General features: G+C 42.1%; 3 long non-coding RNA genes and 1 pseudogene across 8 annotated transcripts in view; 3 read left to right on the top strand and 1 right to left on the bottom strand.

Moving 5' to 3' along the window:
* The window catches only part of LOC120102910 (uncharacterized), a 66,515-nt gene extending 48,605 nt beyond the window's left edge, over positions 1-17,910 (bottom strand). The window contains exons 1-2 of one of the 3 annotated variants that reach the window (XR_015620310.1): positions 17,867-17,910; positions 7,550-7,618 (exon numbers count right to left, since the gene is read on the bottom strand). This is a non-coding gene — a long non-coding RNA (uncharacterized LOC120102910). Of the gene's footprint in view, positions 1-941; positions 1,109-7,549; positions 7,619-17,866 lie in introns of those variants that run through there. The other 2 variants (XR_015620311.1, XR_015620308.1) reach the window with 2 other exon arrangements.
* Positions 486-11,096, top strand: LOC148005906 (uncharacterized). Of its 4 annotated transcripts, none has more exons than XR_015620306.1 (3): positions 486-633; positions 9,003-9,219; positions 10,562-11,096. It is a non-coding gene; the product is annotated as an uncharacterized LOC148005906 (long non-coding RNA). The 4 variants fall into 4 exon arrangements; XR_015620305.1 differs by having other exon boundaries at positions 488-633; positions 8,920-9,219; XR_015620304.1 differs by lacking the exon at positions 486-633 and adding an exon at positions 1,940-2,097 and having other exon boundaries at positions 8,920-9,219.
* Hspd1-ps14 (heat shock protein family D (Hsp60) member 1, pseudogene 14) lies at positions 2,419-4,072 on the top strand (annotated as a pseudogene).
* Positions 17,911-21,219: 3,309 nt separating the features above from the next.
* LOC148005905 (uncharacterized) lies at positions 21,220-22,760 on the top strand. The gene is made up of 2 exons (XR_015620312.1): positions 21,220-21,368; positions 21,639-22,760. It is a non-coding gene; the product is annotated as an uncharacterized LOC148005905 (long non-coding RNA).
* Positions 22,761-27,111: the final 4,351 nt, after the last annotated feature.

The following is a 27,111-nucleotide window of genomic DNA, read 5'->3' as shown; positions in this document are numbered from 1 at the left end:
GCCACAGAACAGCAGACAGAAGGATCTGGGAAGTGGTCACTGTTCTCAGAAGACATTTGAGAAGTGACTGTGACATATTTTCCCTTCTTCCTGCTCCCCCTTTTCATCAACTTGATGGACCACAGACCACGGGCACGTGAAACCAAAATTAGCATGGTATTCATTGCCATAAAGTTTTCAGCCACTGGACTGGAACATACATGCCTCTTCAAAGGAAGTGGCATAAAAAGGAGGGAGCAATTGAGCCACAGCCTTGAAATTCAGGACCCTTTACAGTGTTTGGACAACCTCATTAAACTAGAATACTTGACCTTGAATAAGCAAAATCATAGTTAAATGCTAAAGATACACATCTATTCTCTTCACTGCCGTCAGAATAGACACTTTCTATATGTCACGTAAAGAATAAGATACATTATTGTCATAGGGCCTCACGATTTTATGAGGTAAGCACAATCATTATACCCATATTCAATGAGGGAGTTGAAGCGCAGAAATGTTGGGTAACTTTCCAAATGTCACAGAGCGGGGAATGGTGCCGGGCTAAGAATTCTCACTATCCCAGTGGCTACACTCCAATGCTGGCACTTCCTCGGAGTTTCTGACTGCCTCTGGAAAGCAGCCACGGTCTCGGTAAGTGCCAATAAATGAGAATTGTTTAAACAAATCGTTTTCATGAATTCCCTGACCCATTTAAGAAGTTCTGTATTAATCAGCAGCTGTAATGAAGACAGACACAAGGACTGCTGAGCACACGGGTTAATTCCAAGGACAGTTGCTTGCTGTTGGATCACGGACCACACAGGTGGAACTGTACTGACCTAAGAAGATGCACGGATTTAGGGGATTAAGTTTCACTGCTCTGATACAAGGCTCTGACTGTGATGTGTGTAGCTATTAAGAAGGAAAGCCGGAGAAACAGCCTAAGCAAGAACTCGTACCAATTCATTTCAGGGGCTGCAGTTCACAAATCTGCCCTCCTCTTGAAACCATGAAATTCTTCTTCCCGAGCATTCTTCCTCTGCAAACCAAGGACTGATAAGAAATGAGAACAGAAAGGCAGGAGCCTTACTGTCTCAAGTGGCTTATTGGCATCTCTGAGATTTTCACACAGGGTGGCACCGGTTGGGCTGGGTTATACCCTTCAGAGCAATAAAATTTTTTGTATCCCTCCTCCCTATTGGGTGAGGCAGGGAACATACCATAAATATTTGAAAAGAAATCTCCCTCACTCACTGTCTCTCTCTGTCTCTGTTTGTCTCTGTCTCTCTCTCTATTCCCTTCTCTCTGACTCTATTTCTCTCTGTTTCTGTCTCGTCCTCTCTCTTTCTACACACACACACACACACACACACACACACACACACACACACACGCACAACTGTCTCATTCTTTTTCTCTTTACTTCCTCTCTGCTCTCCTTTCTCCCCTCACCTCTTAAGCACATAAGGTGTGACTCATTACCAGAGCTGGTAAGATATACATATATGATTGTGCTAGAAGATAAAAATGGGAGGAAAGACTGTTGATAAGAGAGCTGAGGAGCCCACTTGGGCAGCTAACCCTGCTATTACAGCCATCTGCCATGGAAACACAACCCTGAGAGACAACTCAGGATCCAGCCATTGCTCCTCCATCAACTTGGGCAAAGCCCCTTGGGAATTATGGTCCTGGTGACCTGTGACAAGCCTGGGGCTGGCCTGGAGGAATAGATGAGATCACACCCAGCAGACCTTCTGTCAAGACTTAAAAAAAAAAAAAAAAAAAAAAAGGCAGTGTGTTCTCTAAGGTTTGTTCTTGCCTCATACTAACTGGGAGCTGCCCTTGATCTTTGGACCTCTTCCCAGGCCCAGGAGAGGTAAAACTCTGATATTGCTTTGGGTGTGACCCCAGCCAGCCTTGTTAATAAACATTCCTTCCTGTTTCTCCACAATGACAGAGGAGGAGGGAAGCAAGGTCCGAGGACAACAGCAGAGGTCATGCCAGGCACAGGAGCAGCGGGAGCAGCCGGAGCTGAGTCACTCCCTGGGTTTTTTTCCTATTTGTGTGGTTCATCCACTAAGACCAATCATCCTGAGGTGTGAGCTGCTACAAACTGTAAGCTGCCTCTCCCTGCAACTTGCAAATGGGCGAGCAATCTCCATGTTGTCTTCCCTATTTTACTTCTTTTCTTATGGTACCAAGAACTTAGTCTTCATTTTCCAGGTCAAGTCTCCTACCCCACTGTTAATTCCCACATCAAAGGAACACTGTGCTGTTATACTTAACTTTGTGTCTACTTAAATGCCATTTTAATGGGCTGTTCAAACTCTGAATACTTCCCTATGTTTCAGACTCAAGTGGATTACCTTATAAATGAGCAGAATGCCATAATATATAATACCAGAGAAGCTTGAGCTCTATATGTGCTTAGCATGCATGAGGTTCAGCCTCCAACATACAAAACACAAGTTTAGTCCTCACTGGCAGCTGACAGCCCGCCTCACCATGTACGCTCCCACCACTGCCTCTCAGAAGTGCTTTGACTACTCACTGTTCTTTATCAGATGAGACCAGTGTCCTGGGCACCTGACGCTTCATCTCACTCCTGCCTATGCCAAAGACGTAAAATTTGGTGTGCATGCCAGAGCCTTAATGCTTAATGTAGACTTTTCAGCAGATAATCTAGCTGTTACCATGGGGCCAAAGGGAAGAACAGTGATTATTGAAGGGCCAATCCAGTGGAAATTCAGAGAGGTGTGATGTTGGCTGTTAGATGCTGTAATTGCTGAGCTTATAAAACAATCTAAACCTGTGACAGCCCCTGAAGAAATTGCTCAGGTTGCTTCAATTTCTACAAACGGAGACAAAGACATTGGGAACATCATTTCTGATGCAATTGAAAAGGTTGGAAGAAAGGGTGTCATCACAGTGAAGGATGAACAAACCCTGATGGATAAGCTAGAAATTATTGAAGTTTGATAGAGGATATATTTCCCCGTATTTCATTAACACATCAAAAATGCAAAATCTGAGATGCCTGCATTCTGTTGAGTGAACATTTCTAGTGTCTAGGCCATTGTACCTGCTCTTGAAGTTGCCAATACTCGTCGGAAGCCCTTGCTCATCATGGTTGAAGATGTTGATGGAGAAACTCTAAGCACACTGGTTTTGAACAGGCTTGAAGTTGGTCTTCAGGTTGTATCAGTCAAAGCTCTAGGGTTTAGGGACAATAGAAAGAACCAGCTTAAAGGTGTGTCTATTGCTACTGGTGGTGAAGTGTTTGGAGAAGGGAGGTTAAATCTAAATCTTGAAGAAGTTCAAGCTCATGACTTAGGAAAAGTTGGATCAGTCACTGTTAACAGAGATGGTACCATGTTTTTGAAAGGAAAAGGTGACAAAGCTCACATTGAAAAATGTATTCAAGGCATCACTGAGCAGCTAGACATCACAACTAGTGAATACGAAAAGGGAAAGCTGAACAAGCTACTCGCTAAACTTTCAGATAGAGTAGCTGTGTGGAAGGACAAGTGGTATGGAAGTGAATGAGAAGAAAGACAGAGCTTCTGATGCTCTCAGTGCTTCAAGAGCTGCTGTTGAAGAAAGCATTATTCTCACAGAAGGCTGGGTTCTCCTTCAGTGCATCCCAGTCTTGCGTTCATTAAAGCCTGCTAATGGAGATCAGAAAACAGGTATAGAAATTATTAAAAGAGCACTCAAAATTCCTGCAATGACTATGCTAAGGATGTAGGGTAGCAAAGGATCTTTGATAGCTGAGAAAATAATTCTGCAGAGTTCCTCAGAAGCTGGTTATGATGCTCTATTCAGATTTTGTTTGAACATGGCAGAAAAGGAAATCAATCAATGATCCAACAAGACTGTAAGAGCTGCTTTACTGGATGCTGCCGGGGTGGCCTCCTTTCTATCTACAGCTGAAGCTGTAAGGACAGAAATCCCTAAAGAAGAGAATGACCCTAGAATAGGTGCAATGGATGGAAAAGCAGTGGGTATGGGAGGTGGCCTAGAATAATGCTTTGCCCTTTTCAATGAACTGTGGCAGGAAATTCAAGGAAGGTGGGGGAATGGGGGAGGATGGGGAGGTGCCAATCTCTAAGACATGCTAGAGACCTGGGATGGGGGAGGCTCCCATTGAGTCTATGGGGGTGACTCTAGATTAGCCTCCTAGCGGTAGAGGATACGGAGCCTGAAGTGGCCACCTCCTGCAATGACTTGATGTGCCAGGGTAGGTTGGTCCCCAAGGGGGCCTCCCCCTTCTCAGAGGAGAAGCAGAGGGGGAGAAGAAGGGGAAGGAGCTTGTGAGGTGGATGCTAGGAGAAAAGAGATGTAAAGTGAATGAATGGATGGATGAATTAATTAAATGGAGAAAAATAATGAAAAGGGAAAAGAACAATGCATTGTGCTGGGCATGGTGGTACATGCCTTTAACCCTAGCATTCTGGAGGCAAAACCAGGTGGATCTCTGTGAGTTGGAGGTTAGCCTGGCCTACATAGTGAGTTCCAGGCTAGCCAGAGCTAGTAAAGCCCTATCTCAAAAAGAAGAAAGAGAAGAATACATTGTGTTCATATTTGTCCTTTCCAACCCTCTTTCCCCTTCCATTTCCTGGTGACCCAGAGGCAATTTTTCTATTCACCGCTGCATCATATTTCCAGAACAACATCTACTTCATAGCAGGCACTCAATAAAGTGTCCAAGAAACAGTCCATGATCATCATACCTACATGAAGCTTTTCATCTTGAGAAATTCTGATTGCCTTTAGTCTGTATACTTCATTAAGTATTCTCATAGAATTATCCTTTTCTCTGATACCCTCGAATAGCTGTAAAATAGTAAACATGACAATCTCCTGTACAGTCCAGTTTTAGAAAGAGACCAAAAGGTAAGAGAATGTCGTATGCACTCTAATGCCTTGGATAATCCTTTGCCCACTGCATAATTGAAAAGTAATAATAGTACTCAGTAGGGAATGAGAACAGGAATCTAAAATGCCTGGATCTCTGAAGTCTTGAGTTTTATTTCCAAAGTTCCAATGACTTTTGTGTAACAACGCATGAAGCATCTTGGTTTGATTTCATTTACAAGAACTTTCATTGTTTCAGATGGTTGGAGAAACAAATGAGCCCTCCAGGAAGATGTACCCTGTTTATCTTGGAAAATCACCAAGAATTCCAAGTGCATGTGGCATGATGATAACCATCTAGAAATGGCTCTAGAAGGACCTTAACGAGTGCAGCCCCTCCCGGCTCTCAGTTGTCCTTGCCCTCACTACAGAAAGACGACTTGGCAAAGTGGGAACAAAAGTAAACTCAGAGGGAGACATGTGTGGGAGGTTTAGAGGAAAATAGCTCAAAGTTCTCTTTCTGCATTATTATCTCTTCACAACATTCTCCCCTTTAAATTACTGGCTTGCTTTCAGTGGCTGCTGTTGTTGTTTTCCTGTCAGTATGCTAGATTTAAAACAGACAAAAAAAACAGTGTAACTCTCCCTCACTCTCAGGATAAGGCACAAGAGAGTGACCATACGATCCAGTATTCCAGGACCATTCTAGCTCTTTGATATTGTAGCTTAAACGTTTCAGAGTTCTCATCTGACAATCCGTGTCTCATCCGGACAATCTGTGGCCATTCTAAGGAATGTGTTGGCCATTCTAAGGAATGTGTTCTCCACATCCCTCCCCTTAAATGAACTAGCAGGAACCAACCCAAACAAGTCACAGGCAATTAATATAAATCTTCTAGCTTAGCTCCAAGCTGCCAGGGAAAGTGTCCTTGTGACTCAGAATAGTTAGCGTCCAATTCGTCCATTAGGAAATCACAAGCTCTGATACATCCTAAGGAGATCATTTGTTCACTGTATTTCTACGGTCTGGAACTCATGATCACCATTTGTTGGACATTGAAAATTAGAGGTTTGGAATCCAGATCAATATATACACATATTTGTGATTTTCTTGGTGAATTCCCAAGGTAAATAGTAAATAGAGCACATCTTCCTGGAGGGTTCATTGTTTCTCCAACAATCTGGGGTGTGTGTGTGTGTGTGTGTGTGTGTTGGACCCTTCTGATATATCACTTTGCTCCAAGGACTTCAGTCATCATTGCCAAACTTCCTTGGAATTTAAATATTATGATTTTTTTTTGCTTTCCTGTCATCTCAGTCCTGCAGGAATATATTTAAGGCACACTCAGATTAGATTATTTAATACATTTAAGATAATTTGTCCAAGACTAAAAAGAAGTATGTCATGGGTGAACATAAGAGAATTTTGACCCAAGTATGATAGAAGTTTATAATAATTTCCCTGGTGTCAGAAATGGCTGTTAGTGGAGGGGATGGAGGTGACAGTAATCAATGTCTAAAGTTGTTTGCTTTTTTTCTTTTTTTCATACCTAATGCTACATTCACTCCAAATCTTTTTTAGGGAATGAAAGTATTCCCCTGGGGTGGGTCAACAGTGATACTTTGATTCACACACACACACACACACACACACACACACACACACGCGCGCGCGCGCGTGTGTGTGTGTGTGTGTGTGTGTGTGTGTGTGTGTGTGTGTGTGTGTGTTCAGAAGTCTTTTGTATTCTTTCTTTCCAGTGTTTAATTACCCAGAAGTCAACAATAGCTGAGGTGGCCTTCATCCCATCCCAAAGCACAGTAAACGACATTTTCTGCAGGTCTTAAGTCATTCAGAAACTACATAGGCTACCATTCCATGTGCTAATGGAATCAACTTCCTCCTCCTTCCATCTGTTCTCCCTACCAGTTTCCCCTCCCTTTAATCCTATGGGCTGTGCTTCATGTTCGATTAGGTTCAGAGGGTGAAGGTCTAATTATGCAAGCTTCCTCTCTGGTAGAAGAATATCAGCAAATCATATCCTGTTCTGACAACTCTTCCAGGAAAGGCTGTGTGGTGTAGAGCAAGGAGCAGTTAAGTGGAAACACAGGAGGCAATGTGTGTGTCTTAGCTTGTGTATTGGCCCCACTGTCATGCTTGGGTTTCCTCCCTCATGGATGTTCAGGATCTTTTTAAGGGGACTCTATTTTTATTTTTAACTCAACAGAACAAGTGAAAAAGAAGATGATTTTTTTATCCAACATTATTTATTTTCAACCAATAGAAATGCATTCATTGTAAAAGCAGTAATTTAGATTTTACTATTCCTTCAGCATCCTCCAGTGTGTGAAATTCTGTAGCTCTCCAAAAATATGTTTGTGTAAATAAATTAAATACGTGGTATATTATTACATTTAAATCTAAACAAAGGCCCGGTGAAGTATTTATTATTTTCTACATATGTATGTTTTGCATGCATGTATGCAAGTCTATACAGCACATGTATTCCTGGTGCCTGTGGATGCCGGAAGAAGGCATCTGATTCCCCTGAGCCTAGAGTTACAAACAGATGAGATCTGCCATGTAGGTGCTGGGACTTGTGGTCCTCTAGATCTTCTGGCCAGTGCTTTGAAGAACAGCCAGTGTTCTTGACAGCTGAGCCATCTCTCCACCCCCAGGCCCAGTGTATTAATGCAGGTAGATGCTACATACCACAGCTGACCTTTCAACGAGAATATCCCTTGGATGTATCCAAATCACATAGTCTTACGGTGTCTTTTGCTGGTAGAAGAAGAAAAAGAGAGAGAAGTAAGAGAGATTCATGGTACCAAGGAGGGACAGAAGGAGGAAATCACAAGAAGGATTTGAAGGTTGGAGGCCACTTCTGTCTTATAAAGAACGCTGCTAGCCTGGGAACTTTGAATAGGAACTAAGGTCAAGTCCAGGAAGTAGCTGGAAATCCTACCCATGCATACTCTGTGCCCGATCTTCCAGCCCAAAGATAGGCAAGATAAGCTTGGTTCTGGGCCACTAAGTCTGTGATTGTTACACAGCAACAGAAAACAAATACATTGATTTTTGTTTTATTCTAACGTGATTATCACCGTACCATCATTATGGTATGCTGATCCTAATCATCTGAGACTTAATCAATGGGAATAAATAGCAGCAAAATGATACTAGAAAATTACTTACCATCTAATTTTTCTTATCCAATTTTGATTGGAGTTTTCATTTTCTTAAGGTGATTTTTCTTTTTTTTTTTTTTTTTTTTTGGTTTTTTTTTTTTTTTTTTGGAGCTGGGGACCGAACCCAGGGCCTTGCGCTTCCTAGGTAAGCGCTCTACCACTGAGCTAAATCCCCAGACCCTTAAGGTGATTTTTCTAACCTTACCCATTTCCTTTGGTTTTTGAGGCTGTGGAGTTGAGCCCAGGATTTAAAAAACCAGACTTCTCAATTTCTGACGCATACTGTTTATTCTAAAGGATTTCAGGTGAATTATAAAGTATTGTCAGACTCACTTTGCTAAAAAAGACCAGGGATATTCTCAAACCATGTCAATAATGAGCTGACAGTGTTGTGTGGATTATTTAAGCAATCCAGTGAACAGATGTTGTTTATCTGTCTACTCTTCGCCCTCTAGTACACTGCACAGTCTTTCTTTCGAGAATTCTTCCTTCTCTGGGAATTCAAGAGCTTCCAAGGAAATAGTCATGAATTTGTAAAGCTTTATCATCCTCAGAGAATATTAGATTGGCCCAGAGACTGGTGATGTATTCGGTCTGAGAGGATCCAATCCTCTACTGGAAATGTCTAACTTTTCTCCAGAGAAAGCATTAATAAACTCATGACTGGTGGGGAAGGATGTAGGAGGCAGAATTCGGAGAGTGTTGGGAGTGATGTTTCTTGCCTTGCCTAAGGAGCCAATCCACAATGAAAGAGAAAAGAGGTCAACCAGGCGGAAAAGCAGAAAAGAGTTGAAGACAAACCACTATGCAGCTGCCCCTCACCCTGCCTATGGCTTTATTATTCCCAGTCCTTCCTGACATTCCAGGGACCAACATGTTTCTCCTTTGTCATAGACCAGCTAGCTCGAGATGGATTTGGTCTCTTCTAACCAACAGAGACTCGACTCACACAACAGAAAATGTTTATTTTGATTCAGTCCAGGCAGGGAACAAGCCTGAAACAAGTCCAGTGCCACAGGGTCTGGGCAGACAGACCATGCCTGAGACAACCTCCAGCCCTGCACCACATAGCCCCATATGAGGAGCAAGCCTACGATAACTTCTGTCTGGTACCACATGGCAAGGATGGGGCACGTAGCACTCCTGAGACAACCCCAGACACCCAGAGGCCCTGGGTACTGCTAAGATGAGCAAGTAAGTGATGGAGAGATAGAGAAACAAAGAGAATGATGTGTGCACAATGAACTGGTGACTCAAGGGTAGTCAGCCTGATATGAAGAGCAGTGATGCCACCTAAGGTCATGGTGAGGTCCTGTCCTATGCTGTCACTAAAAGCCATGTCTGGGTCTGTGGCCTTGTAGCAGTGTGAGTCTGTTACCACCAAAGGTCAAGTGGACATGCCTGGTCTGGGCTGCTTCCTAGAGCCATGTTGATGTCTGAAGGCTAGGCAGAACTGGCCCCACCCTCACCTGGGCATCCTGGGAGAGCTGTCTCTGAAGCATGAGAGTGGGCTCTACACCTTGCCCACACACTACAGTAGAGCTGGCCCTGGTTGCACGAGTTGTGGCTGAGCTGGCCTGAGGGACTGATCATGGGAAAGCTTGTCCTGTCATTCCTCTGCCATGTGGAGGTATGAGTAAGGGAGAGATGCCCCTGCCTCTCCTGCCACCTGAGCAAGTGGGAGAGCTGGCCCTGTGGTCTTGAGAGTGGGAGAACTGGTCCTTCCTGCCCCTCACTGGCTACAGCATTCAGGAGAGCTCCTGTCCCTTGCCTGAGCAGCACAGTAGAAATGACCCTTGTGCAGGATGGATGAGGTGGGAAGAGGAGAGAGGTGAATCAGCCCTGAGGGTATGAGAGGAAGAGGGATGGCTCTGCCTCCTTGTAGGCTTTGGCAGTAGATGAGCAAGCCAGGATAGTGCTGGAGAGCTCTCCCTAGTGGTGCAGGCCCAGGAGAGCTGGCAGGAGAGCTGGCAGGCTCACCAGTTCAGATACCATCCACCCGGGGCCCAGATCTAGGACCTTGAGGTTCGTGCAACCCCGCCCCCAACATCTACCCCATCTATGAACTTCTGGAACCGTGAAGATCCAAAGCTTCAGGCTCTCCATGACACAGGGCAACAACAGGATATCCAAGCGGAGTCCTGATGAAACTACTGTATGATAGTATAGCAGAAGTCAGAGGCCTTGAACCAGACCAATGACTCATTGCAATAAACATTTGCAAGCAAAAAAGTGGACAAAAGAGCATACCATGGGGCACACTACAGTTTCCACAGTGAGATGTTTTTCTTTATGGGGGGAGGTTGCAAGGGGTGGAGGGCGGGTAAGAAGGGACAGGGAGATGAGTGGGGTTGGGTGCATGATATGAAATTCACAAAGAATCAGTAAAAAGTTAATATTTTAAAATAAATTTTTTTTCTTGAAAATGTCATCATGGGGCGGGGCGGGGGGGGGGGGAATCATCTAGCCACAAAACTCATCCGAGGTTTTCCAGGACACTGTTCATCCATCTGGCTTCCATTTTTTTATTTTTCAGGTCAAAACCTGGGCTGCCATGCCAAATGCTAAGCTCAAGGACTGCCTTTTGTGCATGACCAGACAAAACACTCTTTTCTACTTTGGACATCGATGCATGAAGCCTCTAAAGCTATGCTGAATCCATCGGCCTATAAAGTGCCAGCTGGACATGATATCTGCTACCATATCGATGGCTGAGTATGATAATTAGTAACTGAAATTAAATCGTTCTACAAGCATTGCATATTTCTGACCATATTTAGCAGGCTTAAACAAAATAGCAAGACAGAAAAAGATCTATTTTACTGTGAACGCCCGTTGCTTTTCTTTCCTGTCTATTCATAGCCTTAGAGGAAAAAAACTACTACAAATTTTAAATCAACTACAAATGAAAAGCAAAAATGGAGAGAGCAATTTTTACATTTCGGCAGCTGATAACTTGTAAGGAAAAGATAATAGCGTTAAGTGTGAACTTGCTTGTCTATGATTAACACTTCACAGGTGAAACTATAAGATATTAAGCTTATAATAAAATAAATGGCATTAGTAATCCGATCTTGGTTGAATCTCTGCTTCTGTCAAAACCTTTCTTTAAAATGAAGGTGCAATGAGTACTGTGCTTAAGGGCGGAGTAGTCTGAAAACAGATGTCTGAGTTCAGACTCGACTCTACCACAAGCTCATTTCGAGCTTAAGCAAGTTGTTCCTAACATTGGTCCTCACTTTTCCCATGCATACTAAGATAAGCAGATAGATAGACATGTGAGTGTGTGTGTGTGTGTGTGTGTGTGTGCATGTATGTGCATACATGTACACATGGACCTGCACCAGAAGTCATGGTTTAGATATAAGTATGTCCCCCAAATCTCATGTGTTACAGCTATAATCCTCAGATGATCAAAATGAGGATTCTAGCATAAGCAGCGTTTAACCCATTGGTGGATTCATAAGTTGACAACATTTCAAGTTCAGAAACTTTCAGAGATGGTGCCTACATGGAAAAAGGAAGTCACCAAGGAACTTGTCTAAAGTTTTCTCCTTCTCCCTCCCTTGCTCTCTCCAACAACCTCCCCCAATCCCTCTCCCCCTCCCTCTCTCTCTTCTCTTTGGATCTCTCTCTCTCTCTCTCTCTCTCTCTCTCTCTCTCTCTCTCTCTCTCTCTCTCTCTCTCTCTCTCTCTCTCTCTCTCAGAAGTTAAGCTTTTCTGCAGGGCCAGTCTTCCCCAACATGATACTCTGCCTTGCAAGTGCCCCAGAAGCAGAGATACCAGACCAAGCATCACCTGAGCCTCTAAGTTTGTAAGCCAGAGACTAATTCTTCCCTTTGTAACAGCCTTTTATTCTCCCTGTTCCAAGTTCCCCAGAATAATGACTCAGACTCAAACTATATTTACAAATACCTAAGCCATATAGCTAGGCTCATTCCCTGACCTAGTTTAAAATAACCATTTATACTAATCTACATTCTGCCTCTACTCAGGTGCCATAAGTCTGTCCTCTTCACGTCTTCCCTGACCACTCTTCCCATGCCTCCTTCTATCCCACAATTCTTTCTGCCTACTAGATGCCCCACCTTCTATTCTTCCATTTCCTGTAGGCCATACGTTTTTTTCATTGACCTGTGATGCATCCATACAATACACAACACATTCTCTCTACATCCCTTCTTTAAACCTTCCTTCTCAGGTACTTGTCACTGCAATGAGAAACCTGACTAACACACCACCATGCATAGGACTGACCAAGGCCACATGCCCTCTAACAGCAAAGAACATAACACAATGGAACCAAACCAATCAAGGTAATAGACTGCCTTAAAATCACCCAGCTGGGTATTACTCAGTGACAGCAATGAACTAAGTTGTATACATGAAAACTGGTGACTCTCAGAGTAAATTTTCAATAAATTAAGTTTGAGAAGGACTTATGCTATAGGGTTACATCAGCCTCAAAAAGAAGCACAGTTCAAGAGCTTATCTTGGAACAACACAGATGGAAAACTAAGGCTAACAAGGTAACAGTTTGAACAAAACTCAAGACAGATGTTGGTTCCAGAGCTAGAGAGAGAATAGGGTTACATAGAAAGCACATAGAGGTATTGAAGCACTGATAAAAATGTTTTTTTTCTCTATCTTTATTAAATTGGGTATTTTTTATTCACATTTCAAATGTTATTCCCTTTCCCGGTTTCCAGGCCAACATCCCCCTAGCCTCCCCTCCCCTTCTATATGGTTGTTCCCCTCCCCATCCTTCCCCCATTACCACCCTCCACCCAACAATCACATTCACTGAGGGTCCAGCCTTGGCAGGACCAAGGGCTCCCCCTTCACTGGTGCTCTTACTAGGCTATTCATTGCTACCTATGCAGTTGAAGCCCAGGGTCAGTCCATGTATAGTCTTTAGGTAGTGGCTTAGTCCCTGGAAGCTCTGGTTGCTTGGCATTGTTGTTCATATGGGGTCTCAAGCCCCTTCAAGGTCTTCCAGTCCTTTCTCTGATTCCTTCAACGGGGGTCCCTTTCTCAGTTCAGTGGTTTGCTGCTGGCATTCACCTATGTATTTGCCATATTCTGGCTGTGTCTCTCAGGAGAGATCTACATCTGGTTCCTGTCAGCCTGCACTTCTTTGCTTCATCCATCTCTGATAAAAATGTTTTAAATTAGAGCTATGAGTGTAGTGTTTGTTTTCTATTTTTCCTATAAAATATACATGTATGATATGTTCCTATACTAATTAATATTTATGATAACTAAAGGCCATATTTTAAGAAAGCAAGATTGACAACAGTGTTTAGCATATTCTAAGCTCTTGATTAAAGATGAAGGACAAATGAGGACATCATGACATGCAAACATTAGGAGAAGAAAGTACCACGCCCATCTCTGTCTGTTTATTCCATTGTGTTCTGAGACTTCTTGGGAGTGTATATAAAATCTACAGTCTCATCACAGAATCCATCCTGGTGTGTTTCATGCTTTATTCAGTACAAGAAAAGATACTTGGACCCTCAGTCAGAGCTAGGATTCTATTGATCATGTACCAGTGCAAAGCCATTCCAAAGAATAATGTGTTCTGTTGCCTAATATCAGAATTAAAGAAATCCTCTAAGGAAAGAGTGATTGCCTCATAGCTACAGCTCAGTACATAAAATAACAAACCAGAGCAAATGTCTACTTCGACAGATCCTGAAAGTACAAGAATGTAGAATTTATGAAGTACCATAATGTCATGTCACTTAATGATTGACTTAGAGGGGAAGAGGCAGATTTAGAGAAGTCAATAAGTTTACTTATCATAGGAAAGAAGGGAGTTGGCAGAGTCCGCAGTGAACTGAAAGGTTAAGTACAGAAGCTATAGAAACTGTTCAACAATTGGCATCGACCCAATAGAGTAGAAGGGGCAATGGATGGGAGTGGAAGGGAAGTGGGTAAGATAAGCATGGGCGTGGGTGTGGGCATAGGCGTGGGCATGGGCACTCCACTCTAGCTACACTTTCAATGCACGGGAGTTCTCCAAGAACAAAGGCCTAACAAACCACTTCTGGAGTGGTCTTTAAATGAATACCTTTTAGTCCAAGATCCTGGGAAGAACAGAAATCTTGTAAATACTGAATAGAAAATAATAGTCCCACTCTCACTTCCATCTAACATATTGGGTGGATATATAGTTCTTTCTCTTAATTGCTCTATTCTTGAACCATATTATCCCTAGACAATCTAAGGCCGAATATACAATATCTCATACTCAAGAGAAAACTTTTTAGAAACAAAGTTGTTGGGAAACTGGTGGAAGAGATTTAAACAACTCTATTTATTCTGTCAAACTGAGATAGACAATTATTCAAAAGAAAAATAGACCAATCAGAAACGTCTCTATACAGACTAATGCCTACAACCCTTATGTCACCAGGACAATTAAATAAAAGCTTGGAAAGAACCTTTATTTCAGGTTCTTATCAGCTTGAGCCAGCTGATAGAGAAAGTAGGTCTTATGGGTGTACTCTTGAACCAGGAAAGACTCTGTGCAAAGTTTCTGTCTGGTGCCATGAGCTAAAAACATGTTTCCATTCCTTGCATTATCTTTATGGCTGACAAATGATTGCCTTGCACTTGCTCTGTATGCTTGGAAACTAGTTATATATTGCTGAGACTGTCACAAACAAGAGATTTCCTTCCTGGGGAAAAAGGAAAATTGATCTCCTGGGTACAGGGTTTAATAAAATGAAGAGAAATTTAGGTTGTCAAACTTTTTTTCCTTTAGTCTAACTTTCAGAAAGTCTGGAACCCTATTTAACAACTAGAAGGCCTTCTGAGGGCCACCATGGTGGGACATGCCTTTAATCCCAGCACTTGGGAGGCAAAGACAGGCAGCTCTCTCTGAATTTAGCTCAAGTCCGATCTACATAATGAGTTCCAGATCTGCTGGGGCTACACAGTGAGACCCTGTTCTAAAAGGAGAAAGAGGAGAAGGAGAGGAAGAAAAGGAGGAAGATAAAGAGGGAAAGGAAGACAAGGAGGAGGAGGAGGAGGAAGAGGAGGAGGAGGAAAATACGGAAGAAAGAAAAGTGGGAAGGAGAAGAGGAGGAAGAGGGAGAGACGGACAGTTCTGAATAAAACCTAGATTTTTCTTCTAGCATCTGTACCCTAGTCTACTGCTGTTCTATAGCACTGGTGGTGACAAGAAGCAGTAACCTCATAAGTCAGTCACTTGTCTCTATTCACGAAGTCAGTAGGCCTTGTTAGAAATGTCCAACTAGAACTTCTGTGAATTTCTAAATCTTAAATATGTACAGTTATTTTTTTCTCCTTTGGACATGGAAAAGGTAATAGTATATTATTTCTCTAAAAGTATGATTCAATGTGCAAAGCCAAGTTCAAACTTCTGAAACTTTGAATATTGCAGGCCTGTGACCAAGCTGTAGATTATGCCTTGCTATAGCTGGACTAGATCATAATTGCAGACACTGTTACTGTGAAAGGCTAACACAATACCTATAACAAATAAGTAATATGCATGAACAAATAATAGAACAATTGTCATAAAACTACATGCTCATGATTTATTTTCAGAAATACTGGATGAAGCACCAACTATACCTAGAGGAGATATTTAATAAACAAAACACTCAGCTCCATAGCATAGTGGGAAAGAGTGGTTTATTTAAAATGTGGTATTAAAAGAAAGCAAAATTACTTTTAGATTAATTATACTCAGGCAATGGTAGTGTAGATCTTTAGTCCTAACACTCAAGATGCAGAGACTGGCATATAGACCAGTCTGGCCTGGTCTACAGAACAAGTTTCAGGACAGTCAAAACTACACAGAAAACCCTGTCTTGAAAATGAACAAAAAAGGAAAGGGAAGAAGGGAGCGAGGGAGAAATGGAGAAAGAGGGAGGGAGAGAGGGAGAGAAAGAGGAAGAGAAAGAATGAGAGAGAGGGAGAGAGAGAAAGAGAGAATATGAGAGAGGGAGAGAGAATGTGTGGAGAGAGAGAGAATGTGAGAGAAGGGAGAGAGAGAAAGAATGAGAGAGAGGAGGAGAGAGGGATGAAGAGAATGTGTATGAGAGAGAGAATGTGTGAGAGAGAGAATGAGAGAGAGAATGAGAGAGAGGGGGAGAGAAGGAGGGAGAGAGGGAGGGAGGGGCAGAGAGAGAGAGAGAGAGAGAGAGAGAGAGAGATCAGGTTAAGGATAAAGGACAGAAGTGCATAACAGGGATCATGTGTCTCAGACAAAGTTCCAGCAGCCTTTTTATAACCATCTGAAATTACTTTAGTTGAATTAATTTGAAAAGATATACCATCCAAGTCAGAAAACCTAGGCACCCCAGGTTTTTGGTTGAGTTGTTTGCATGTTTTATTTAACTTTCTCATTAAGTTAAGCCTTCAGGTTGCTTTGTTCCTTTTTTAGGATGTTTTCTTTTATTAAAAATAATTATCATTTATAGGGTGGATTAAAGTGAGCACTTTCCATGAAAGGTTTTATGTTATAAATTATGCTCTGTGAACTTAAAAAAGCCTAACAACCAATTCATAATTATCTTGAGAGTACAAGTTTTGTTTCTTGGACACTGACCTATCAGTAAATAGATTCCTCCATCTGAGATATAAATTCCTTACCCAACAGCACACATTCCTTCCCTAGCTTACCAAGTGCATATTACAGTCCAAAAGAAGGTCACCATGAAACTAAATGACAAGGTCAACAGAGATGCCATGAGGAAATTGTTCCTGGATACCATAGCACGGTACCAAGCTCTGGTATTATTTCCAGACTGGAGTACCCAGCCATTTATCTGCTACAAACTGCAGGTGTAACTGGAGCAGTGGGTGGAGGATGTCAGACAGGAGAAAGCTGTGCTACGTCATCCTCCAAGGCCCTTGATGTGGAAGGAACAATCACCACACACACACACACACACACACACACACACACACACACACACACACACACAGAGAGAGATGATCGTTGTGATCCCCACTACAAGGACCTGGGGTGTGGGAAAGGAAGTTCAGCATGGAATTTGAAAGCTAGATTTACAAGGTAAGAGATCTGAGAGCTTCAAGTCAGGGAGGGTTTCCAGCATTTCAGAGAAATCTGTTTTGTTTGTTTTCAGTCTAGACTCAGAGTACAAATGCCTAGGAAATATGCTGGAGGCCAGAAGACACCCTAGGGTTGTTTTCTTGTTCCACACAGAGCCCTGCTGTGATGTATATGGGTTGTGATGTATATGGCGGTGCCTACACTCAGAGTTTACCTGTAACTCCAATGATGCCTCGTGTGCTCCACATGTCCAATTGGCACTCTACACGACTGCCACCAATTTCCTTCAATGGTCTCCTTTATTTTTTCTTTCTTTTCTTCCGTAGTTGAGGGCCGAACCCAGGGTCTTGCGCTTTCTAGGCAAGCGCTCTACCACTGAGTTCAATCCCCACCCCCTTCAATGGTCTCCTTATCTGTACTGGTTCCTCACTATTAGGTATTTTCACTTAGACTAGAGTGATTGCTGCTGGCAATGAGCTGCTGGCAATCTCTGAGCTATATTCAGGATGACTTTCTGGAGGGCAAGTTTAAGCCTACCCTGCTGAAAGAAAAAAAAAAATGCTAGTGTTCACTTTAAATGTATGCTATTCTTGTAATGTTCTGATTTTTAAAAAATCATTACCTAGATTTGAGCCCTGCCTTTGAACAATAAATTATGTCATTTTGCAATTGGAAGTCATCATCCTACAGGAAACATCCAGACCCAGAAACACAAATATCACATGTTCTCTCATATGTGGAACATAGATTTTTATATACAATTTTAAAGCTTTCTGTCATTACTACCTGAAAACTAAGGAAATTTTCTTGTCCTTTTTGTTCCTGTAGCTCCTTATCTAACAGAGGGAATGACAACAACCCTTCATGCACTTACTGTTAAGATTCCATGGAAGGTTCTAGATAATTGAGAACTATGCCTACGTCACAATAAACTTGAGATATTGTTGTTTGACCAACTCTAGCTATCCTGGTTTTTTTGTTATTCCAGATGAATTTGCAAATTGTTCTGTCTAACTCTTTGAAGAATTGGATTGGTATTTTGATGGGGATTGCATTGAATCTGTAGATCGCTTTTGGTAAAATGTCCATTTTTACTATATTAATCCTGCCAATCCATGAGCATGGGAGATCTTTCCATCTTCTGAGGTCTTCTTCAATTTCTTTCTTCAGTGTCTTGAAGTTCTTATCGTACAGATCTTTTACTTGCTTGGTTAAAGTCACACCAAGGTACTTTATATTATTTGGGTCTATTATGAAGGGTGTCGTTTCCCTAATTTCTTTCTTGGCTTGTTTCTCTTTTGTGTAGAGGAAGGCTACTGATTTATTGGAGTTAATTTTATACCCAGCCACTTTGCTGAAGTTGTTTATCAGCTTTAGTAGTTCTCTGGTGGAAATTTTGGGATCACTTAAATATACTATCATGTCATCTGCAGACAGTGATATTTTGACTTCTTCTTTTCCGATCTGTATCCCCTTGACCTCCTTTTGTTGTCTGATTGCTCTGGCTAGAACTTCAAGAACTATATTGAATAAGTAGGGAGAGAGTGGGCAGCCTTGTCTAGTCCCTGATTTTAGTGGGATTGCTTCAAGTTTCTCTCCATTTAGTTTAATGTTAGCAACTGGTTTGCTGTATATGGCTTTTACTATGTTTCGGTATGGGCCTTGAATTCCTATTCTTTCCAGGACTTTTATCATGAAGGGGTGTTGAATTTTGTCAAATGCTTTCTCAGCATCTAATGAAATGATCATGTGGTTTTGTTCTTTCAGTTTGTTTATATAATGGATCACGTTGATGGTTTTCTGTATATTAAACCATCCCTGCATGCCTGGGATGAAGCCTACTTGATCATGGTGGGTGATTGTTTTGATGTGCTCTTGGATTCGGTTTGCCAGAATTTTATTGAGTATTTTTGCGTCGATATTCATAAGGGAAATTGGTCTGAAGTTCTCTTTCTTTGTTGTGACCAACTCATCATTGGCTACAAAAGCATATCACAATCTACCCTTCACACTCTCCAGCTGTCTGCCTTCCTTCTGGCGCATCAGGAACCTCAGTTCTTGTATATTAGTTGAGATTTGTACCAGCCTCATATACCAAGAGATTCATATACTTTACTTAATCTTTAACAACTCTAAAATATCAGTCCTGGTGTCCTCATTTTCTTGATTGGGAAACTGAGACTCAAAAAGGTTAAGTAACCTGGTTTAAGGAACTGAGCTTATATATAAGAGAGCACAGAGCTGAACCCAATGTCTGATACTACAACTGTATTCTTACAACAATGTTACTTTTATTCCAATCAATTTCCTAAATTTCCTTTAATAGTATTTTAGTCTCACAAGCTTTTCTTGAACCTTGGAATGTCTACATTCAGAGGAAGAATCTATGCCCCTCCTGAACCTAGACAGGACTTTACAACCACTTCAGCTAATTGATTCTAGCACTCACAAGGTTATACAACAGTTTATACAACAATGTAGGTTACAAATGGTAACACAGCTCTGACTAGCTCACTCTTTTGAAACTACACTCTAGGCAATCTACATTGCCATATAATTAGTAATGCTACCTGAAGGGGCTATGCTTGAAGGACCAGTAAAGAGATCACATCAAGATACAGAGGAATGAAGAGGCCCAGCTTCTCAGATGTCCTTTAAGCAACACCAACAGGCACTTCATGGGACAGAGAGGAGTTATCTCAACCAAGCCATGCCCACACTGCAAAATGCATGAGATATTCAAATTATCTTGTTATTTAAGTCAGGAAATGTTGAGCATTTTGTTTCTCAATAATAAAATCCAGAAAGGCTATAGAAACCTCTAATATAAATTACTGACTTTCATTTCCCTTGATGGTAAACCTTCAGTCTTTACATGTACAGCCACCTCTACCTACAAGTCATCACCAACTAGCACACCCCAAATTCCTCATTTAAAGAGCCATGAACTGATTTACCTCACTGTGGATGCTGCAGAGTCAAATAGATTTTCTTGAGTCTATAACTAGGTACTTAAAGACTCAAATATGAAGTAAAAATGTCTAGATTCATTCTTTGTCTCCTACTAAGTGCTGCTATTTCATCTGTCTAGACTTCCGTTTCTACCAAATGGAGTTACAGTGAAAATTCCATTTCAACCACAATGCAGAAATGTATATACACAATCTATGAAAGCTCTTAGTTTTAAATTAACCACTTTTACATTGATGTTATAAAACAGTAACAGAAATAACATGAAGGAGAAGGATTTGTTTCAGCTCATGGTTTCAGAGGTTTCAGTCCATTGCGGTGGAGACAGAACCACTCAGCTCATACCATGACAGGCAGAGACGGTGGCAGAAGACTATCACGGAGATGACGTACCTCAGTGACCCACTTTCTCGAGCTAAGTTCCATTCCCAAAACCTACAGAAACTCTCCAAGTATTGTCAGCAGTTGGAGACTAAATGTTCAAAACATGAGCCTATTGGTACATTTAAGATTCAAATTTTAACATTACTTGACAGGAGTTTTGATTGTATATATTAGAATATTGATTATACTGCATAGAAAATAGTTCTGTTTCCTCGTGTGAACTATTAGTCTTTTGGGGGGAAATAGCAGAATACCTTTAACACCTGATGTGAAAAAATATATAATTTTGAATGAATAAACTAATAGGTAAAGAGTGCTGAATAAACAAGTCACACTTGTAGGAGACATCGCATGGAAGAGACTCAGGCTCATGAGAAGTTGGTTGCATGCTGTTGTCCCCATCCTATCCAACTCTTCTCTCTTTCTTAGTGGTGCTACCATACCATGGACACAGATTTGAGACCACACAGCTTGGTTGGACACCTTCAAGTGGGCAATGGACAGTCCAAATCACATGGCAGGGCTGTGAAGAAAGCCACTGCCAAAAATTTCATATAGATCCCATTTCTCCTTCTAGCCATTTTACAGCATGTTATCTGGATGATTGACCTTGCCAAGCAAAATCTAGTTAATATTTACAGTGCCATTCCCCTTTATGGCCTCTACGATATGGTAGTGCCATATGGTGGCAGTGCTGTGGAAAGGACTCTGCTCTTACCTGCTGAGCAGGCTTGCATTGCACTAAGCAAATAACCTGCCTCTTGCATCACCCATCATATTTCCCCAGTGTTCTCTGCTCAGTGGAAAGCACATCCAAAGAAATGACTGAACAGCAATGTCACCCTGTTAATGGCATGAGAGAACAAGCTCTGCAATGAGTTTTTACCTCAGTATCAAATGTACACATGTGTGTATGGATGAATGGCTTCTCACGGTAAGAGATGGCAGTCTATGGGTTTTGCTGCTGAGTTGCAATTCCTGTCAGTGAAGCCCATCGCTATTGAAGCACAGCAGTATGACTCAAGGACATCTTGATCTCAATATACAGAAAAACTGCAGTGCACTGATCAGTTCTTCAATATGTTCTCTTGATTAAAACCCAACAGGTTGGCCTTAGAAGCAAACGTGGGGTTTATCTCATTGGTGCCGTGATTACAGGTTGTGTGTTTATTATAGCTTTAATCATGTCTGCATTCTTTCTCAGAAGGAGCTGTTTGAAGCCTGCAGAATGCTGAGGTTTGGACACATTTCTGAGGTATGCCACCACAGCTTCTGATTGGACAGACACTCTCGGACCATGGAGGCCTTTTGCTGTTGACTCACCAGAGGGCAGCAACTTGGAAGCTTGATGTCAGCATGCAAGAATGTCAGGCTGCTCTCTCTGGCAACCACCCTCCTGCCGCCAATAACCCCACACTCAACCAAGAGCTGAGTGAGGCTGCCTAGGTTTACACTCTGGCAAGCCTTCTGCCTGGGTTTTTCACTGCCCTGGTTATCATGCTACAGCAAAAAGAGAAGCAAAAGCAAAGGGACGAACAAACAAAAAGCCTACGTCTTAGTTGACATCACGAAACCCTCGTTGTGATGGGAATATGTAGGAGACTGGGTATGGTTGTCTGTGTAGCTCTCTACAAAACACACACACACACACACACACACACACACACACACACAAACACTTCACACACATTTTTCTCAGCAGGAAACACTAAAATGCAGGATGTAATCTGTCAGGGGGCATAAGTAAGATTTCTAAATTACTGGGCATATAAAATATATGCTGCTACTACACTTCTGGTTATTTGATTTGCCTCAAATCCCTCATAGCTCTGACTGCTCTGACTGAAGCCTTCAACTGGACTTAGGACTGTCTCTGAAGTGTTTTATAATCCTATGATCTGAAATAATTACTAGATTTCTTTTAGGGGAGCGGCTGCCTGGTGCTCACATGGCATGACGGAGGTGCCAGACAGCATGCAGCCTGGCTGTGTCTCCTTCTGAACATTACCTAGTGTCGTATCTCCTCAGATCTTACTAGCATCCCCTCCTTCAGCCAAAAAGAGTCCTGTGTCTAAATTCATTAAAACGCCCATGCTCACAGAGTCTTTTCCATGGTTGTGGTTTTAGGCAACTGAAAGCAGTAAACCTATTAAGAGATACGTGGATTCATGGCCAAGGCCAAGCAAACGTTATACAGTAAACCAAGGTAGAGTTGCTGGTTCACGGGTGTTAAGCATTCCCTAATGCAATTTGCTAATGTTTGGAAGTGCAAAGATGAAGGTTATTTGATTCCTAGAGCAAATTGAAATAAAATTTCCCTCTTTGATCTAGTCTTCATTTCATTTCTTTACCCTGAGGAACGGCTACAGCTTCAACTCTTCCATTCTTTCCGTGTTTTCCAAGAGTGCCCAGTCTGGCTAATGAAGAAAAATATTTCCATGTAATCACTCTGGAAATCAATCTGGAAGTTCCTCACAAAATTGGAAATAGGCCTACCTGAAGATCCAGCTAGACTACTCGTGGGCATATACTCAAAAGATGCCCACCATGCCACAGGGGCAGGTAAATGGATGGAACTAGAAAATATCATCCTGAGTGAGGTAACTCAGACCTAAAAGAACACGCACAGTATGTACTCACTGATAAGTGGATATTATCAAAAAAAAAAAAAGAGTACAGAATACCCAAGATACAGTACACAGAACTCAAAAAGATTAATAAGCAGAAGTGCCCAATTGAGGATGCCTCAATCCTACTTGGGAGGGAGAAGACAGCAATCACAGGAGGAGGGAGGGGGAGGGTCCTGGGTGGGAAAAAGGACAGGAAACAGAAGAGGGAACATGATCTGGTACTGGGTCGGGGAAGAGGGCTAAAGCCCTGAGGGCCAGCAGAAAGAATGGAAACAGGCAACCTCTGGAGGCAGGAGGTGGGGGGACCCTCTAGAATATCCCAAAGACCTGATTCTCAGGACTCAAAGGGAGGGACCTTAGATGAAATGTCCTACAGTGGGGAGAGGGAACTTAAAGAGTCTACCTTCAGCAGAAAGACAGGGCATCAAGTGAGGGATAGGGTTGCTATTCCACAGTCAAAAACTCTCACCCAGAATTGTTTCTGTCTGAAAGAACTGCAGGGACAAAAATAGAGAAGAGCCTGAGGAAAAGGAGGTCTAGTGACAGGCCCAAAGTGGGATCCAGCCCAAGGGGAGTCCACAAAGCCTGACACCATTACTGAGGCTATGGAGTACTCATAAAAAAGGGGCCTATCATGAATGCCATCCAAAAGACCCAACAAGCAGCTACAAGAGTCAGATGCAGATATGTGCATCCAACCAGAAGCTGGTGACCTCTGGGGTTGAATTAGGGAAAAGCTGGAAGAACTGAGGAGGAAGACAACCCTGTAAGAGGACAGCAGTCTCAATTAACCTGGTCCCCTGAGATCTCTCAGACACTGGACCACCAGCCAGGCAGCATGTAACAGCTGAGATGAGGCCCCCAACACATATACAGCAGAAGACTGCTGGGTCTGGGTTCAGTCAGAGAAGATGCACCTAACACTCAAGAGACTGGAGGCCCAGGGAGTGGGGGAGGGGTAGGGACATCATCGTGGAGGGATGAGGTATGGGATGTGGAACAGTCGGAAGGTGGACCAGGAGGGGAATAAAATCTGGAGTGTAAAAAAAAAATTAAATAAAATTAAAAATAAATATTTCTGTATCCTAATCCTCCAAGTTTGCTAATATGATTTTTATGGGAAAATTTAAAAGTTAACTTAAGATGAATTAACTCAGTGATTCAGGTAGGCAAGAAATCCAATAATAAATGTCCTTATAGAAGCACAGAAGGAAGAAGCTAGGGGGGAAGAAGAGAGAGCAGGCACAACAGGAAGGTAATTTCCAGACAAAGACTTTCTGAGGACACTGGAAGTTCAGGAAATTCTCCCATATAACCTGTGTGGGTGCCAAGATCCTGCTGATGCACTGACTGAATTTACCACTCATAGAACTATGCGTTAATTTCCATTGCCTTAAAGCCATGTAGTTTGTAGCCACTGGATGATAAATATAGAGAAATAATCCATTATAAACTCTATGTCATAATGCAGGCAATGCAGGTCTGGGCAGGGAAATATTGGTTTTAATATCATGTATAAATGTTCATGAATCAGCAAGTCATGGTACACGACTCTATGAAGCCTGACATCCTAGAATTCAGGAGGTGTGGGCAAGACAGCCATTAATTTCAAGGCCAGTCTGAAGTAACTAGTCAGTTCTGGTCATCATGTACTACATAGAAGGTCCTTCTCCCAAAAATAGAGAAAGAAAGAAAGAAAGAAAGAAAGAAAGAAAGAAAGAAAGAAAGAAAGAAAGAAAGAAAGAAAGAAAGAGGGAAGGGAGGGAGGGAGGGAGGAAGAAAACTAATTAATTAATTTTCAGTATGACAACTGACAAACTGAAAGTCAAACAAATTCAAAATAATACTGGCAGTTGAGCAAAAGCTACAAAGTACATCCTGTTAGAAAGCAGTACCCATCCATCATTCCTATTGACAACATGGCTCAGTCTGGATAAATCCTGCCTGTTTAACTGAATTGTTACTTTAAATTTCTTGGATTGTAAGTGTTGGTTTCAAACTCCAAACAGGCAAATGGCATTTTGTGGTTCCGGCCAAACATATTTAAGAGCTGAGATGTAACCACAGTGGCCAGCTGTGGTTCCTGAACCAACTGACCCTTTAAAAATACTGATGGTGTGCATGACAGTCAGGAGTCAAGGTCTGCTCCCTCCCCCTGAGCTTCTAACCCACCCCCTGTCATTTTCACTTTCCCCTACTTACCCTGTGGGCAGAGAGAAGGGCTCTGTTGAAGCCTTTCTTGGTATCGCCTCTTTCTTTTTCTGTGATGACTTAGTTTGTATAGTATCCATTTAAAAATACAGTCTTCTATGTGTAGTGGGGAGAGGGAGGGAAAGGGAGAGGGACAGAGAAAGTGAGAGAGGTGGGGAGGAGAGAGAGATTGCTTTAGAAGAAATCCAAAGTCCTATTTTCTGACCTATTGTAAGCATTTACACAAGTTTACCAAAAAAGCCCAGGAAATATAAGGGTATGTTAGGGGAAATAGAAGCTATAAACTGAGACAAGACATTAAAACAGACCCTGCCTTCTCCAGCTTTCAATTTCAGTGTGAGTATCTGGAGGTGATTTTAGAGTAACATTGGACTCATGGAGATACATGGGTTTTTTTTTTTTGTCTGCTCATGATGGTGGCCGGGAAGAATATGAAGAAAATTCTATGAAAGCCAGGATTCCTAAGGCAGGTCTTAGGGAAGACCACACTGGGGAGGGAACACACCAACTTTCATAATACAAATTTTTTGTCATTGGAACAGTCTGCAAAAAGAAATACCCTGAAGGCTCCCTCTAAAAGCTGGAGGGATTTAAAAATACTCTCAGGAAAAGAAGGAATGAAGAGAGAAGTATGTCTCCTTCCTATTATCCTCAAATGAAAATTAAGAATACAAAAACCCTAAGTCAATAACAAAATGGCAGGCAACTCAATTTTTATAATAGGCAAAAGATTTAAAAAGACATTTCAGCAATGCACTGGATATAAATAATCATCAGGACACTGCCCATAAAACCATTAGGCTTAAGTCGGTCAAAGGCAAAAACCACAAACAAAAACCAAGACACTTGTTGGCAGTGAGAAGTGGGGTGGGGGACCCTCACACATTTTCTCATCTGAGTACAAATTGATATAGTGGCTTTGAAAGTTTGCATAACAGTTCCACAAAGAGTGAAATAGTGGCTATCCATATAACCGTCTACTCTATGAGGTCCACCTAAAAGGGAAAAAATACATTCAAACAAAGGACAGAAACAGGAATGATTAACAGAATTACTCACCACCAGCAAGTGATAAGGAAAACTAAAGTATCCTTCCGTCACTGGATGGAAAACCAAAAGTTAGCATATGGCACATCCACACACGGCTTATCTTCTGCAGAGCTGATACCATTTACAAGCTTGAAAAGAGCACCAAAGGAGGAACGATTCCTTAGTAAAGGTTCCATGTGAAATTCCTTCCATATAAAATATAAAGACAGGTACAAAAGACAAGTTAGTGGTTGCATGGGGTTGGGGGTAAAAGCAGGCACAAATATCATTAGGTTGATGAAATTGTTCCCAAATGATGGTGAGGCTCCGTTACACTCTGTGTATATTTCCTGAGACTCACTGCCGTGAGCCCTTAAAGCAGTACTGCTCAACCTCCCTGATGCTGTGACACTTTAATACAGTTCCACGTGCTGGGGTGACCCCAAGCATAAAATTACTTCATTGCCATTTCATTATTGTAATTTTGCTATGGGTATGAATTGTAATGCAAATATTTTTGGAGACAGAGGTTTGCCAAAGGGGTTGCAGACCACAGCTTCCTTAAAAATGTGTGAAATTATAAATTATAGCTGAATAAAGGGATATTTCAAAATGGCAGGTATCTGTCAGAGATGGAGAGAGGAATCTGTCGGAGGTGGATGGGGAAGGGGGTGCAGAAGGGAACAGGAATGAGGACTAGGTGTAGGGAGACAGGTGTTGGTGAGAACTGCATTTAATGCCAGACATCTCTGGCAGTAACGAGAGACCTGGGGACCAGGAGGTTCCGGAGAGTGTATGGGGTCACCC

This window comes from Rattus norvegicus, chromosome 5 (assembly GCF_021556685.1).
Source record: "Rattus norvegicus strain SHRSP/BbbUtx chromosome 5, alternate assembly SHRSP_T2T, whole genome shotgun sequence".
Taxonomy (NCBI): domain Eukaryota; kingdom Metazoa; phylum Chordata; class Mammalia; order Rodentia; family Muridae; genus Rattus; species Rattus norvegicus.
Note: the sequence above shows the minus strand (reverse complement) of the source record. Positions and strands in the feature narration are given on the sequence as shown.